The 14,921-nt window shown below is 54.1% G+C and overlaps 2 non-coding genes across 2 annotated transcripts; both read right to left on the bottom strand.

The window, feature by feature from the left end:
- Positions 1-8,775: 8,775 nt before the first annotated feature.
- TRNAA-UGC (transfer RNA alanine (anticodon UGC)) lies at positions 8,776-8,847 on the bottom strand. The gene has a single exon. It is a non-coding gene; the product is annotated as a tRNA-Ala (tRNA).
- Positions 8,848-10,247: 1,400 nt separating this feature from the next.
- TRNAC-GCA (transfer RNA cysteine (anticodon GCA)) lies at positions 10,248-10,319 on the bottom strand. The gene has a single exon. It is a non-coding gene; the product is annotated as a tRNA-Cys (tRNA).
- Between the last annotated feature and the right edge of the window lie 4,602 nt (positions 10,320-14,921).

Raw genomic sequence — 14,921 nt, 5'->3', positions numbered from 1 at the left:
CCTACGATACACTGCTCCGAGTGACGCTCTCAAACAGGTCCCCACAGCTCCCCAGCCTCCCCCCACCGGGAGGCAGGTGTGAGAGGATTGTTCTCCCCAGCTGACAGAGAGAGAAACGAAGGCTGAGAAAGGCGAAGGGCCTTGTCTTCCATCACACAACCTGTCGGGATAGAGTTGGGAACAGGACCCGGGTGTCCTGACTTTCAAACGAACCATCAGTCTGGAGTTTCACACACTGAATGATCAGAATAAAGGGACCTGCAATGAGCTACAGACCAACAACCCCAATGACTCGAAGGGACAAAGGCCTAGCTGGGGGAAAATTGTCCCACCTTAACCTCCTGTTTTCCCTGCCGAGAATTTGGCCAGCACCGGGCGGATCAGCCTGCCTCGGTACCAAACCTCTCCGGGGCTCTTCCCTTCTCCACAGGGACGTCTGTCTTCTCGCTCAGTGAGCCGTGGGAAAGGAGAAAACTCCAGAGAGGCTCCACCTCGTGCTCACATACGAGACCCTGAATTCTCTCTCAGTCCTCAAGGAGACACCTCAAGAAGGAGACTCCCTGCAGCAAAGCCCCGGGGGTCTCTGAGACCCCCCTGCCCTGCAGCCTGTCCTCCCTGGCTGTTGTCGTGGACTCTCTGTGAGGTCACCGCCTCCCAACCGCCTTTCACCAATCAGCTGAGTGCTGCATTCTTGTGATGTCACTGCCACCCCCACCCCTGCCCTGCAGGGCTCATGTCCTGCCCCGAGCCGGCTCCTGTGCGTGTTTGAGCTGCTCCCCCTGGGTCACCCCTACACACTCAGTGGTCGTGCAAGGGTTCACGCAGGCCACACGTGGAACCATCAGGGGATGCTCAATATGCCGCACTCGGTTTTGCAGAGGTTTGGAGACTTGAAGGCCAGAAGAGACGCTTAGATCATCTCATCTGGCCCCCTACACATCACAGGCCTCCTGCATGGCGCAGTCGCGAGTTTTGGACCAAAGCAGACTCGAGAAAGGCATCTCATCAAGGGATGGAGGAAGCACCACTTCGCTTGGGAGTCTGGAGAAAATTGATGCTGTGGGGGGCAGGGAATTGACCCCAAGGCCACACTTGTGAGTCTGTATCATAACACACATGCACAACAGCACTGCGCGAAGTATGTACACGTCACCTTAACTCTGATGTTTCCTAACGTTTACAGGCCTGGTCTCCAGGGTGTTCTTTGTGCTTCTAGGTCTATTTTGGGGAGAGATGCAATCATTTAGTTCAGAGTGGGAGCCGTGTTAGTCTGTAGCAGCAAAAAAACAAAAACAAAACGAGGAGTAGTTCTGGCACCTTAGAGACTAACACATGTATTTGGGCACATTTGATGGTGTGGCTGATGTGATTAGGTCCGAGGATGGTGTCCCTAGACTAGATATGTGGACAGAGTTGGCAATGGGTTTGTTGCAAGGATAGGTTCCTGGGTTAGTGTTTTTGTTGTGTGGTTGCTGGTGAGTATTTGCTTCAGGCTGGGGGGCTGTCTGTCAGCGAGGACCAGCCTGTCTCCCAAGATCTGTGAGAGTGAGGGATCATCCTTCAGAATAGATTGTAGATCCTTGATCCTGCGCTGGAGATCTTTTAGTTGGGGGCTGAAGGTGACGGCTGGTGGCGTTCTGTTCCTTTCTTTGTTGGCCTGTCCTGGAGTCAGTGACTTCTGGGTATTCTTCCTTTCAGCAGGTGGGGATTGTAGTTTGAAGAATGCTTGATAGAGATCCTGTAGGTGTTTTTCTTTGTCTGAGCGGCTGGAGGAAATGCGGTTGTATCTTCGAGCTTGGCTGTAGAGAACGGATCGTGTGATGTGGTCTGGATGAAAGCTGGAGGCATGTAGGTAAGTACAGCGGTCCAGGATAGGGTGGTATTTATGTGACCATCGCTTATTAACACTGTAGTGTCCAGGAAGTGGGTATCGTGTGTGGCCTCTCCTTCTGCCCCTCCACCCCCACCAACATGATACAGTTCTGCGGTGACCTGGAATCCTACTTTCCACGTCTCCGACTGAAGGAATTTTTCCAACACACCTCTGAACAACACACTAATCCACAGAGACCTTCCTACCAACACGACAAAAAGGATTCTGCGTGGAATCCTCCTGAAGGTCGAAACACCAGACTGGACTCAAGTGCTTCACCCGACAAGCACGGACTGAAGTGGTGGAAAAGCAGCATCACTTGGCCCATAACCTCAGCCGTGCAGAACACAACACCGTCCATGGCCTCAGGAACAACTCTGACATCAGAATCAAAAAGGCTGACAAAGGAGGTGCTGTCGTCATCATGAATAGGTCGGAATATGAACAAGAGGCTGCTCGGCAGCTCTTCAACTCCACATTCTCCAGCCCATTCCCCTCTGATCCCACTCAGGGTGACCAAGAGAAACTGCACCATCTGCTCAAGAAACTCCCTGAAAAAGCACAAGAACAAATCTGCACAAACCCGCCCCTGGAACCCCGACCAGGGGTCTTCTATCTGCTACCCAAGATCCATATACCGGGAAATCCTGGATGCCCCGTCATCTCAGGCATTGGCTAGGGGTGCTGGTCGCGCAGGGCCTGAGGAGAGAGTCGACACAGCCAGATACTCCTGCTGTCTGGATGCCAATGCCTGAGAGGATTTCATCGCAGTCTCTGACGAGGGGGTTCAGGCTCCAGAGCTCTGCTCTGTTTCCCCAGCCCTGTGCAGGGGGTTGTTTCCAGTTTCAGAAATGGGGCAATGTTCACACACTCCCAATGGGTCTTTGCATAAATCAGGCCCTAACCCAGGGGCAGGCAAACTTTGGCCTGATGCCGAATCGGGTTTCAGAAATTGTACGGAGGGACAGTTAGGGGAGGCTGGGCCTCCTCAAACAGCAAGACATGGCCCGGCCCCCGCCCCCATCTGACCCCCGCTTCTCGCCCCCGGACGGCCGCCCCGGGCCTCCGGCCCCATCCAACCCCTCTGTTCCCTGAGGGGCTCCAGATCCCCCTGCCCCTAACAGCCCCACACTGCCCCATCCAACCCCCCCCTCCTTCCTGTCTGCCACCCGGACCTTCTGCCCCATCCAACCACCCCTTCTCCCTGACCGCCCCGGGACCTCCTGCCACCATTCAACCCCCTGTTCCCCGCCCTCTCACCACCCCGACCCCATCCACCCCCCAGCCCCTGACCCCCCCGAACTCCCCTGCCCTCTACCCCACCCCTCCCCTGCTCCCTGCCCCCTGACCGTGCTGCCTGGAGCCCCAGGACCAGCCGCCGGGCCGCACCGCACAGAGCCCCGGGGTCAGCCAGGCTCGTTGCCCCGCTGCCCGGAGCATGGGCCGGCGGCGCCGGGAGCGGAGGCTGCGCGGGGCGGGGGACGGCAGGGGCACGGCCCGGGGGCTCTCCAGAACGGCTCAGAGCCCTCGGCCCCCTTCTGCCCCCCCCCGCTCCCCACATGTCGCAGCCACCCCACCCAGCTGAGACACCCCACCCCACCGACCCCTCCCCTCCCTTTCCCAGACACCCAGCTTGGGACCTCTCTCCCCTTGTCCCAGCACACAAGGCTGGTCACAGACAACTGCTTGGAGACCAGGGTAGCTCCCTCCACAGGCAAGTCAATACCCCTGAGGCAAAAGAGTGGAAGCTGGAGGGCTCCCTGGGGGCGGGGAGGGGGCGGCAGTGGGGGATGGGCAGGTGGGGGGCAGAGAGTCACTTTCCTGCCCCCCGCGCCAGCGCTCCCCCCCCGGGGTCTCCCACTCACCGGGGCGGGTCCCAGCTGGACAAAGCCCCCCCCCCCCCCGGCCGGGCACGGGGGGGTTAATGACGGGCCCCACCCCGCACAGACCCCGGAGGGGAGCCGCAGCTGCTCCTCCTACAGATCCGACTCGAGGCAGCGCCTGGTCTGCTCCAGGCCCCGCCCCCAGCGCTTGCAGTTGTCTCAGAGCTGGTTCTGGATTCAGCTAAAGCCCAGGAAGGGAAGGGTCCTAAGTGTGTGTCTGCTCGGGAGAATGGCCCTGTAACTAGGTCGCATCCAGTTAGGGTCTATGTAAAATCCCAGAGATGAGACAATTCTGGTGCTTGTATTTTGCCTGTTGCTAGTGTGTTGTTGGAAAGGGTGTAGCAACTCTGTCTAATCAGGGTGAGATCCTAGCCAGGGCACAAGGAGAGCAGGAAGGTGATGTGATTGTGTTACCTACTGAGGGTGTGGAAACCGGTAGCAAGAAGGAAAAGATTCCTGAACTTGTGTGTGGCAAAGGGAAGGAGAATGCTTCTGACCTTTTCTCTAGGAAGTCTGTAAGTTTGCCTGAAAGGGGATTGTGTAGGAATCCGCCGGATGGGCCAGAGGTGACTCTGGATGTAAGGGAGACCCAGAAAGAGTCTGTTGTTGCTCAGGAAAGTGTTCCTCTAGAGCAAGCCCTCGGTGAAGAGGGTAAGGGCAGAATTTCTGTGAGGGGTGAATTGTTGCATAGAAAAGCCCTAGGGAAAGGAATCCTCATGGAGTCTTTGCAAGCAGTTTACTGCCACTGAAGGGTGTGAAAGTGATTTTATCGACCACCACCGACCTAAGGGAGGGCGTGAAACTGGAAGGGCCTGGTGTAACTCCTACCAAGGAACGGGAGAGATGCTGGGGCACCCATGGGAACGTTGGTGGCTTCGAACTTCCCCAGGTCATCGGCTAAAGTGACCCCGCTCAGTTCGATCTCGAAGGGGGGAGAGATGTGACGAAGTGGGACTGTTCTTAATGTTTCCTCTGAATAGTGTGGGGGTGCCTCAGTTTCCCCTATGAAGTTCTTAAGTATCTAGGTGGTGGGATAAGGGTGTATGATCATTGCAGAGCCCTAGAGGGCATGTGTGTGCAGGAGTCTGGACACAGAGAATGGCCAACACCCTGTTTCCTGGCCACTGATGGCCTGGGCCCTTCCCCCCTGCAAGGTGAGAGCTAAAGGGTTGGAGAACAAAGGAATCAGGTGACCTCCTGGCCTGGGAAAGGGACAAAGCCCAGAGGAGGAGGGGCTGGAGGGAGTTGGAGTGAAGTGCAGGTGTGGTTGTCTGGCTCACTGCCCCCCCCAAAATGGCCCCAGCTGAGGGGTCCTGTTCTCTGCACCTGCAAGCTCTGTTTTAGACCATGTTCCTGTCATCTAATAAACCTCTGTTTTACTGGCTGGCTGAGAGTCCCGTCTGACTGCGGAGTTGGGGGGCAGGACCCTCTGGCTTCCCCAGGAGCCCTGCCTGAGCGGACTCGCTGGAGGAAGCGCACGGAGGGGCAGAGGATGCTGAATGCTCCAAGGTCAGACCCAGGAAGGTGGAGCCGGGTGAGCTGTGTGTCCTGAAGACAGGCTGTTCCCAGAAAGGCGACTGCCCCAGAGTCCTGCCTGGCTTCATGGGGAGCAGTTCCAGAGCATCGCCCAGGGACTCCGTGACAACCTCCTATCAACAACTGCTATAAAATCCCTCTCATTTTCCACTTTCCTCTCTATAATTTGCATAAATGGATCCAAAATCCCTCAGATTTCCACCCTTTCTCTTTCATTTCTGAACACTGATCTCAAATCTCAGGTTTCCCTCTTACGATGTCATTATCAAATGTCAATTAAAAATCCTCTCGAGTTTGAGGCTGTTCCCCATGTCTCTAAATCCTAGCAACTTGTCCTTCTTTGGGGGGAACCTGTCGCCCTGAGTCCTTCTCCATCCTGGTTGGGAAATTAACCCCCTGCAACAATGATCATCTTTCCCTCTCCTTTGAGAATCATTTGTTCCCTCCTTTCTCTCTGTTAAAAACGTTTGCTGATAAAAGAGACTAGCCATATATTCAATACCCATCAAAGCCAGGGGCCTCCCCCTGTTTGGGGGATGGGTGGTTCCCACTTGGTAACAGGATCGTTGGCTGGACCCTTTTCTTTTCTCCAGCTGGCACGGGATGAGGAGGTCCCTCTGAGTGCAGCGTGGTCCAGAAGTATCCCAAACCCCATGACAAAGGGTCTCCGTGAGGGGGGGCTTCCCGTAGTGCAAAGATGTAGTCAACTCTGGGGTGGATCCACGGTGGCCATTATTTGCTAGTGACAGAGTATGGAAATGTCTTACTTATTTTGGCCTTCCATGGCTTCCCTTCTCCTGTTAAAGAGGCGTCCCCCCGGGCTCCCTCTGCCTGTGTGACTGGCCAGCAGGGGGTGGTGATAACTTTCTGTCCACTTGTCAGACACTGTGAGGGAACATTGTTGCTGGGGGGGTGCATGTCTGTGTGGGGAGATTGCAGCGGGAGCTGAAGGGACATTGTGGTAGGGGGAGGCCTCTGGGTGGCTGGGCAGGGGGGACCCTAGTCAGGTTGGTGGGTTCTGGAGGGTTTGGGGTTTCGGGGGGTAGTTCTGATGTGCCCAGCCCTAAGGCTATGGGTCCTGGAGGTGGGTATCGCTGGGGGCCTGTTGGCTGCAGACCAGTGGGGGTGGGTGTCTCTTGGGCAGGTGGGGCAGGGGATTAGACGCTGCCTGGTGCTGTGCCAGGGGCTCTGTCTGGGATTGCCCAGCTGGCTCCTGGGACCATTGCCATGCCCAGTGCACAGAGCTGTGGTGGGGCGGTCCCTGGCGCAGAGTGAGGGGTCCTCCTGTAAGGCGTCAGGGGGTCGTGCTGGGAGGAGGAGGGGGTCCCAGGCAAATGGTCTGGCAGATCCTGGTGGAGGGCAGGTGGGGGTCCTAGGCAGGCAATGGGGAAATCCCAGGCAGGCAGTGAGGGACTATAAAATGACTCTACACAAACAGCCCCCCACCCCATTTCTCCTGCCATTTGCAGGAGCAAATCCAGCCATGGGGGAGCAAACAACCCAGGAATGAGAGTTTCCTAGCAAACAGGCATGGAGAGGGAAAAGGAGATAGAGAGGCTGACTGGGTCCGTGGGATAAAAGAGTTTTGAAAGAGATTTCCAGCTCTCTCATCTGCCCAGACAGATGTATTACTGCACTGTGGGGAGAATCACTTTCCTGTGGACAAGACTAGGATGAGAGAGGAAAACCCAGTTCCTGACTCCATGTCCCTCCTGCTGGGGTGTGGCTGCCGTGGGGTCAGTGTCGGAGGGAATCCTCGAAAGGGACTCCTTTGGTTCTGCTTTTTTCTAGGATTGCATTCAGAGACTTTGTTTTGGGATGCGGGAGGGAGAAAGGAGTGGTGGGGTGGTGTCCGTGGGCAGCGATGGGCAGAGACCCCCCACCTAGGAGCTGCTGCCAGAGGGGGGTGTGGGTCGCTTTTGGGAGATGCCTGAGGTAAGAGCTGCACCCCTCACTCTCTCCCGCACCCCAAGCCCCAGCCCAGACCCCAACCCCCTGCACCCAAACTCCCTCCCAGAGTCCACCCCCTGCACTCCCTCCTGCACCCTACCCCCATGCCCCAGCCCAGAGCCCACACCCCACACCCAAACTTCCTCCCAGAGCCTGCGCCCGCACCCCCTCCTGCACCCCAACCCCCAACCCAGATCCCGCACCCAAACTTCCTCCCACAGGCTTCCCCCCACACCTGCTCTCGCACCCCAACTCTCTTCCCCAGCCCAGAGCCCACCCCCTGCACCCAACTCCCTCCCAGAGCCCGACCTGCACCCTCTCCTGCACCCCAACCCCCTCCCCCAGCCCAGAGCCCACACCCCACACCCAAACTCCCTCCCAGAGCCCGACCTGCACCCTCTCCTGCACCCCAACCCCCTCCCCCACCCCAGAGCCCACACCCCACACCCAAACTCCCTCCCAGAGCCCGACCTGCACCCTCTCCTGCACCCCAACCCCCTCCCCCAGCCCAGAGCCCACACCCCACACCCAAACTCCCTCCCAGAGCCCGACCTGCACCCTCTCCTGCACCCCAACCCCCTCCCCCAGCCCAGACCCCGCACCCTGCATTCCCTCCTGCACCCCAACCCCCTGCCGCAACCCACAGCCCACACCCAAACTCCCTCCCAGAGCCCAACCCCTTTCCCTCTCCCTCCCATACCCAAACTCCCTCCCAGAGCCCAACCCCTTTCCCTCTCCCTCCCATACCCAAACTCCCTCCCAGAGCCTTAGGCAGATGTGGGGGGAGGTGGACGGGGAGGCACGACTTGGTCCCATTCTGGAAACCACCAAAAATTGTAGAAACCTGCCGCCCCTGTCCAGCCCAACCTTCTGCGGGTGCCCCTCAGCCCCCACCCGTGCAGGGTCTGAAGCTTGCATTGCTTAAATTCCAGGACGCTGGGGGACTTCAGCTCCCTTTTGTCCAGCGGGAACCTTCACCCCACTCCCAACCAGATTCTTGTCCATGGGATGACTGTCGGGGGGCTGGGCCCCTCTTTGTCTTTTCTCTCTGGGACAGGCCAGGGTACCTAGAACTGGGGTATCTGAGCACCCAGGACCTTCTATGGAGATGCCCTTCTCCTTCCCCTTCTGTGGTCCCATCTGTCATTGACTCCAGCCTGTTTTCTATCCATCGTCAGCACCATCCCAAGCCAGCTGCACCCGCCTCAAAAAGACAGTGTCCCCTGATGGGTGTAAATCACTGAGCTCTCTCCTCTCTGAGCACTGACTGCCCCTCCGTCTCCTTGCCCCTCAGTCTGGGCAGACGGGACCTTTCCCTCCAGGGCTGGAGGATTCCCCCTTCTCATCCGCTACTGTCCCAAGCCGCCCCTTGGGTGGGAATCTTAAATGTACCAAGGTGACTTAGGAGCAGAAACCCCCACAGACCTTCCGTGCAATGGGCACCTGCCACGCACTGAGCAGGACTGAAACTCCTGCAGGGAGACTGCTGGGCCACATCTGGGCCTGAGCAAAGCAGCAGGGTGAAAAGAGACTTGGAGATGCTGGGGATCGAACCCAGGGCCTCATACATGCAAAGCATGCGCTCTGCCACTGAGCTACATCCCCAGACGGGGGCTGTTTGGGATGGGTTACGCTCAGAGCCCTCCTGTTTCCAGAGCCTCCAGGGGCCTAACGGCAGCATGGGGGATGCATTCCCTGCTCTGAGGGCCAAACCCTCTGTCCTGGAGGTTGCTGGTTCTCAGGGGTCACTTTGCAGCAGGGCCAGTTTCTCTGTGTGGGGGAGAGAGAGAGGGCCTGCCCTGGACTCAGGGTGCAGAGATACACTCGGCCCTCTCCCCTGCATTGACTGGCTGGAGCTGCCAGCCCCTGCTGAAAGGTAACTGCGCTGGGGGGCGCTGTGAGTCGCTCAACACCTCACCCCGGTGGAAGAAGTTGGCGGGGGGTGGGGGGGGCTTTTCTCGGATCTGCTATTTCCACCTGCCTGTAAAGTCCAGGTTTCCCCAGCACATTCACTGCAGTGCAGTCGGGTCGCTGTTTCCATGGCTGACAGCAAAGAATTGCTCCCAGTTTCCCTTCTATCTGCAGCACGATTAGCCTGTGTCCGTGGTTAATGAGGTGGATCTAGTTGTCAGTGGTTATTCATTCCCCACCTGGACAATTCACACAGTCCCTTTCCTGCTCAAATCCCCAGCACCTCCGTGATCCCGGTAGCAGGGATTAGGTTTTCCCTGAGGCCCTGAGATTCTCAGGGTCCTTTTTTCCCTCCACCTGGAGTGAACTCAGCTTTTTCCCCATCCCAGACACTCCATGAAATAACAACAGCAGCATAAAGAAAGCGGGGAGGGAACATCTCCCGGCCAGGGCTGGAGGTGCCCAGGGCCCCCTGCTTTTCCGTTGTTTCCATCGCAGAAGAGAAAGGTTCCTTGGAATTTGACAACCTACTTTGCACAAGAGACAGAAAGATCTTGATGTTCCTGCGTCTGCACAAAGAAAATTGTCCTTCTGTGTGAAAGAGAGGCAGGAAAAGGCTGTTTCTACCCAAATGATCAACGAGACCGAAAGTGATGCTGTGCAATTAACGATCTGGTACTACATTAACTCTGCGGTTACTTAGATGCAGCCACAACCGGCTCTGTGGTTGGTAACCTTACAGAGACGCTGCGGGTGATCATGAACTCGAAGCACGTTCCCTTTAAACAGCTGCCATTGGAATGTAACACAGACTAGTCCATTCCTCCCAAGGGGATGGGGTTCTTGTTCTTCTGCACATTGTAGCCCATGGAGACCAAGGATCTGCAAATGTGCCTTCATGTGTCTTTGTTTCATTGATGAAAACATAAACTAGACACTCAGAGGATTGGAACTGATTTCAGATGAGGGACAGGTTTGCTAGGTTTCTATGGATTTGCACAGGAAAACACTGAGTGTTTCCATTCATCCCTATTCAGTGGAGCTCCCGAACATAATGGAAATGTGCTTATTTTTGTTAAGGGAACAGGCTTGTAAGGGGGCACTTGGATTTGAACCAAGGACTACTTAAGCTGCAGTCAAACACTCAACCACTGAGCTACACCCCCCATGGCATTGGCATAGGCAAGTCAGTGATCTTAAGGATTTTGAAGGACAGGCCCTACTCAGAGAGCTCCTTTTCCATTCCCAGACGATGGGTGGTTTTAAAAATGGGGTTTGATTAAACTTTATCTATACATGTAGACCCCACAGCTTGCCCACCCACCAACACAGCTTCTCCCACTGACACAGCTCCCATCTCTTGGGGAGGTGGATTAACTACACGGATGGGACGGCTCTCTCCCATCCCCTTAGAGCATCTTCATTAGTTATGAATAAGTAGGAAATAACCGACTGAATGGACAGCAACCAATTTATCAAATATTGCTGAGCCTGCATTCAATATGGGTAACTGGTCATATTGGGCTGCATTAGGAGGAGCATTGCCAGCAGATTGAGGGAAGTGATTATTCCCCTCTATTCGGCACTGATGAGGCCACATCTGGAGCATTGCGCCCAGTTTTCAGAGCCCCCTCCCACTACAGAAACAAATTGGAGAGAGTCCAGGGGAGGGCAACAAAAATGATCAGGGGACTGGAACACATGACTTACGAGGAGAGGCCGAGGGAACTGGGATTATTTCGTCTGCAGAAGAGAAGAGTGAGAAGGATTTGATAGCTGCTTTCAACTACCTGAAAGGGGGTTCCAAAGAGGATGGATCTCGACTGTTCTCAGGGGTACCAGATGACAGAATAAGGAGTAATGGTCTCAAGTTGCAGTGGGAGAGGTCTAGGTTGGATATTAGGAAACACTATTTCCCTAGGAGGGTGGTGAAGACTGGAATGGGTTATCTAGGGAGGTGAGGAATCTCCATCCTTAGAGGTTTATATGGCCTGGCTTGACAAAGCCCTGGCTGGGATGATTTAGTTGGGGTTGGTCCTGCTTTGAGAAGGAGGTTGGACTAGATACCTCCTGAGGTCCCTTCCAACCCTGATCGCGGGTTAGAATAACATTTCCCAACCAACCATCAGTTGAGCTAAGCGCAAATCAAGAAGGGTTTCTTCAGGTATGCTGGCAATAAGAAGAAAGCCATAGAAAGTGTGGGCCCCTTACTAATGAGGGAGGCAACCTGGTGACAGAGGATGTGGAAAAAGCTAATGTACTCAATGCTTTTTTTGCCTCTGTCTTCACAAACAAGGTCAGCTCCCAGACTGCTGCACTGGGCAGCACAGCATGGGGAGGAGGTGACCAGCCCTCTGTGGAGAAAGAAGTGGTTCGGGACTATTTAGAAAAGCTGGACTTGCACAAGTCCATGAGGCCGGATGTGTTGCATCCGAGAGGGCTAAAGGAGTTGGCGGATGTGATTGCGGAGCCATTGGCCATTATCTTTGAAAACTCATGGTGATCGGGCGAAGTCCCGGAAGACTGGAAAAAGGCTAATGTAGTACCCATCTTTAAAAAAGGGAAGAAGGAGGATCCTGGGAACGACAGGCCAGTCAGCCTCACCTCAGTCCCCGGAAAAATCATGGAGCATGTCCTCAAGGAATCAATCTGAAGCACTTAGAGGAGAGGAAAGTGATCAGAAACAGTCAGCATGGATTCACCAAGGGCAAGTCATGCCTGACTTATCTAATTGCCTTCTATGATGAGATAACTGGTTCTGTGGATGAAGGGAAAGCAGTGGACGTGTTGTTCCTTGACTTTAGTAAAGCTTTTGACACGGTCTCCCACACTATTCTTGTCAGCAAGTTAAAGAAGTATGGGCTGGATGGATGCACTACAAGGTGGGTAGAAAGTTGGCTAGATTGTCGGGCTCAATGGGTAGTGATCAATGGCTCCATGTCTAGTTGGCAGCCGGTATATAGCGGAGTGCCCCAAGGGTCGGTCCTGGGGCCGGTTTTGTTCAATATGTTCATTAATGATCTGGAGGATGGTGTGGATTGCACCCTCAGCAAGTTTGCGGATGACACTAAACTGGGAGGAGTGGTAGATACGCTGGAGGGTAGGGATAGGAAAGAGAGGGACCTAGACAAATTGGAGGATTGGGCCAAAAGAAATCTGATGAGGTTCAACAAGGACAAGTGCAGAGTCCTGCACTTAGGACAGAAAAATCCCATGCACCGCCACAGACTAGGGACCGAATGGCTTGGCAGCAGTTCTGCAGAAAAGGACCTAGGGGTGACAGTGGATGAGAAGCTGGATATGAGTCAACAGTGTGCCCTTGTTGCCAAGAAAGCCAATGGCATTTTGGGCTGTATAAGTAGGGGCATTGCCAGCAGATCAAGGGACGTGATCGTTCCCCTCTATTCGACATTGGTGAGGCCTCTTTTGGAGTACTGTGTCCAGTTTTGGGCCCCACGCTACAAGAAAGATGTGGAAAAATTGGAGAGAGTCCAGCGAAGGGCAACAAAAATGATTAGGGGACTGGAACACATGAGTTATGAGGAGAGGCTGCGGGAACTGGGATTGTTTAGTCTACGGAAGAGAAGAATGAGGGGGGATTTCATAGCTGCTTTTAACTACCTGAAAGGTGGACCCAAAGAGGATGGATCTAGACTATTCTCAGTGATAGCAGATGACAGGACAAGGAGGAATGGTCTCAAGTTGCAGTGGGGGAGGTTTAGGTTGGATATTAGGAAAAACTTTTTTACTAAGAGGGTGGTGAAACACTGGAATGCGTTACTTAGGGAGGTGGTGGAATCCCCTTCCTTAGAAGTTTTTAAGGTCAGGCTTGACAAAGCACTGGCTGGGATGATTTAGTGGGGATTGGTCCTGCTCTGGGCAGGGGGTTGGACTAGATGGCGTCCAGAGGTCCCTTCCAACTCTGTTATTCTATGATTCTTTGAGTCTATGATTCAAATTCCTGACGTAATCCCACTCCGTCCAGTAGCCCCAGGCACATTCCAAGCATTGGATTCGAGACACTGAGTCAGCTTCCTGCAGTGAGTTTCAGCCTTCCCAGAGGTAATTTGTGGGGGCTCGCCATTTTCGGATGTTCGTGTTTATTTCCCCTCCATCCAATTCAAATGAGTTTGAAATTACTTATGGCAACATTCTTTCACCTACTTTGGAAAACAGAACAGTTATCAAATGTTGTACTGAGAGACCAGTCAGTGGGGAACAGAGCGATAGTCATTTGTAAACCAGCTGCATTAAGAACCACAGGTCTCTGGATGGGGGTAGACCACCGTGGGAATGGGGGTGTCACAGAGAATTTGGAGGGAGGTGGCGGAGTAGAGGGTGGAAGAGGTTGAATTAGGGTACATTTTCCCTTGGCCCCGAAAGGGGCAGCACGACATGCCCAATTAAAAGGGGGTGTCACGCCTGAAGAATTTACAATATCCACCAAAATAACAGTAACAACAAGACAAACACAGAACACAATGTTTTGTTGCGACAGGGGACCCACGGCGTTCTGGGTTTTCTTCCACTGGCACCAGCTTGCCCAGAAAGTGTCTGAAAAAGAAAATAAGCATTCCCCAGCCCCTGGGTGGGGACAGATGATTGCTTAAAAATGCCCCTTTCTTTTCACATTTTTTTTGGCTGACTGCAGGAAAACCAAAAAATTACCTTTATATTTTGTTTGTTTGTTTTTTTATTCAAAGGATACTTGCTGCATACCTAGGCAGAGGAGGCCTGTCTATGTAAACACGGTCTGTTCCTGAAGTCTTTCCCCCAGCTCATCACTAGATGTGAGGGGGGAGGTCATTCAGGCCTTCCTTACACTTCGTATTTAAAAACTCCTTATTGTTCCTACCTCTGCTGGCCTTAGATTTCTCCTCCTGTCCCTTCTTTGGCAGCTCATATGAGGTGGCCAAGTGGTTAAAGTGGTGGGCTGCTAATCATTGTGCTTTGCATGCATGGGTTTGAATCCCATCCTCATTGTGTGCATTTTGTCTTCTCCCCTCCTTCACAAACAACCATCTCCCCTTTGGTACAAGCCACATTGCTTCCTGTAAACAAAAACCTTCTCAGGAACTCAGACCTCCCTTGCTGTCAATAAAACACGTCTAAATCCCAGATTTCTCAAAGAGTTCTTTGTTTCTTAGTATTTATCTCAAAAGGTAACAGCCTCATAATGTCCCCCAAACACCCTGGGACCAGCCCAAATAATTAAAACGCCCCCACCTCAGCCACGACAGTGACCCACAGCTAGCGTGTCTAGGTCAAGGTGCTCTGGAGGAAGCAACTCAAACATTTTCTCTCTGCTTCCCTTGGCGAGGTCTGACTGGGAAAACAAAATTGAAAATTTTCTGCTGGGAAACCAATTCTAGTCTGTTTGGGGACTTTCATTTGAATGGATTATTATTATTCTCTTCTGATCTCTGAATTATTTCAGTTCAGTCTTTGTCCTCCAGATGTGTTGCCAGGTGTTGAATTGCAGGGGAGAGAGGCCAAGTCATGACGTCTCTTCCCCTCTTCCAACTTGCTAGAAAGTTCCTCTGCCTTGATGTGAGTCAAGCAGTGTCCATTGTCTCTGGGCTGTCTCGGAGGAGTCCGCATTGTACACGGTTCCTGGGAGAGTCCTTGGGAGCGTGGATACCTTCACTGAGCCAGCAGCGAGTCTGGCTCCTCCAGCGTCACACCGGAAAGGCTGGCGGTGGCCATTTCCCAGCCTCGTCACATATTTCAGTGACGCACCCAGAGCAAAACTCCACCACTTCCCAGAC

This window comes from Caretta caretta, chromosome 28 (genome assembly GCF_965140235.1).
Source record: "Caretta caretta isolate rCarCar2 chromosome 28, rCarCar1.hap1, whole genome shotgun sequence".
NCBI classification, from domain to species: domain Eukaryota; kingdom Metazoa; phylum Chordata; order Testudines; family Cheloniidae; genus Caretta; species Caretta caretta.
The sequence above is the reverse complement of the archived record's forward strand: the minus strand, read 5'-3'. Positions and strand labels throughout refer to the sequence as shown.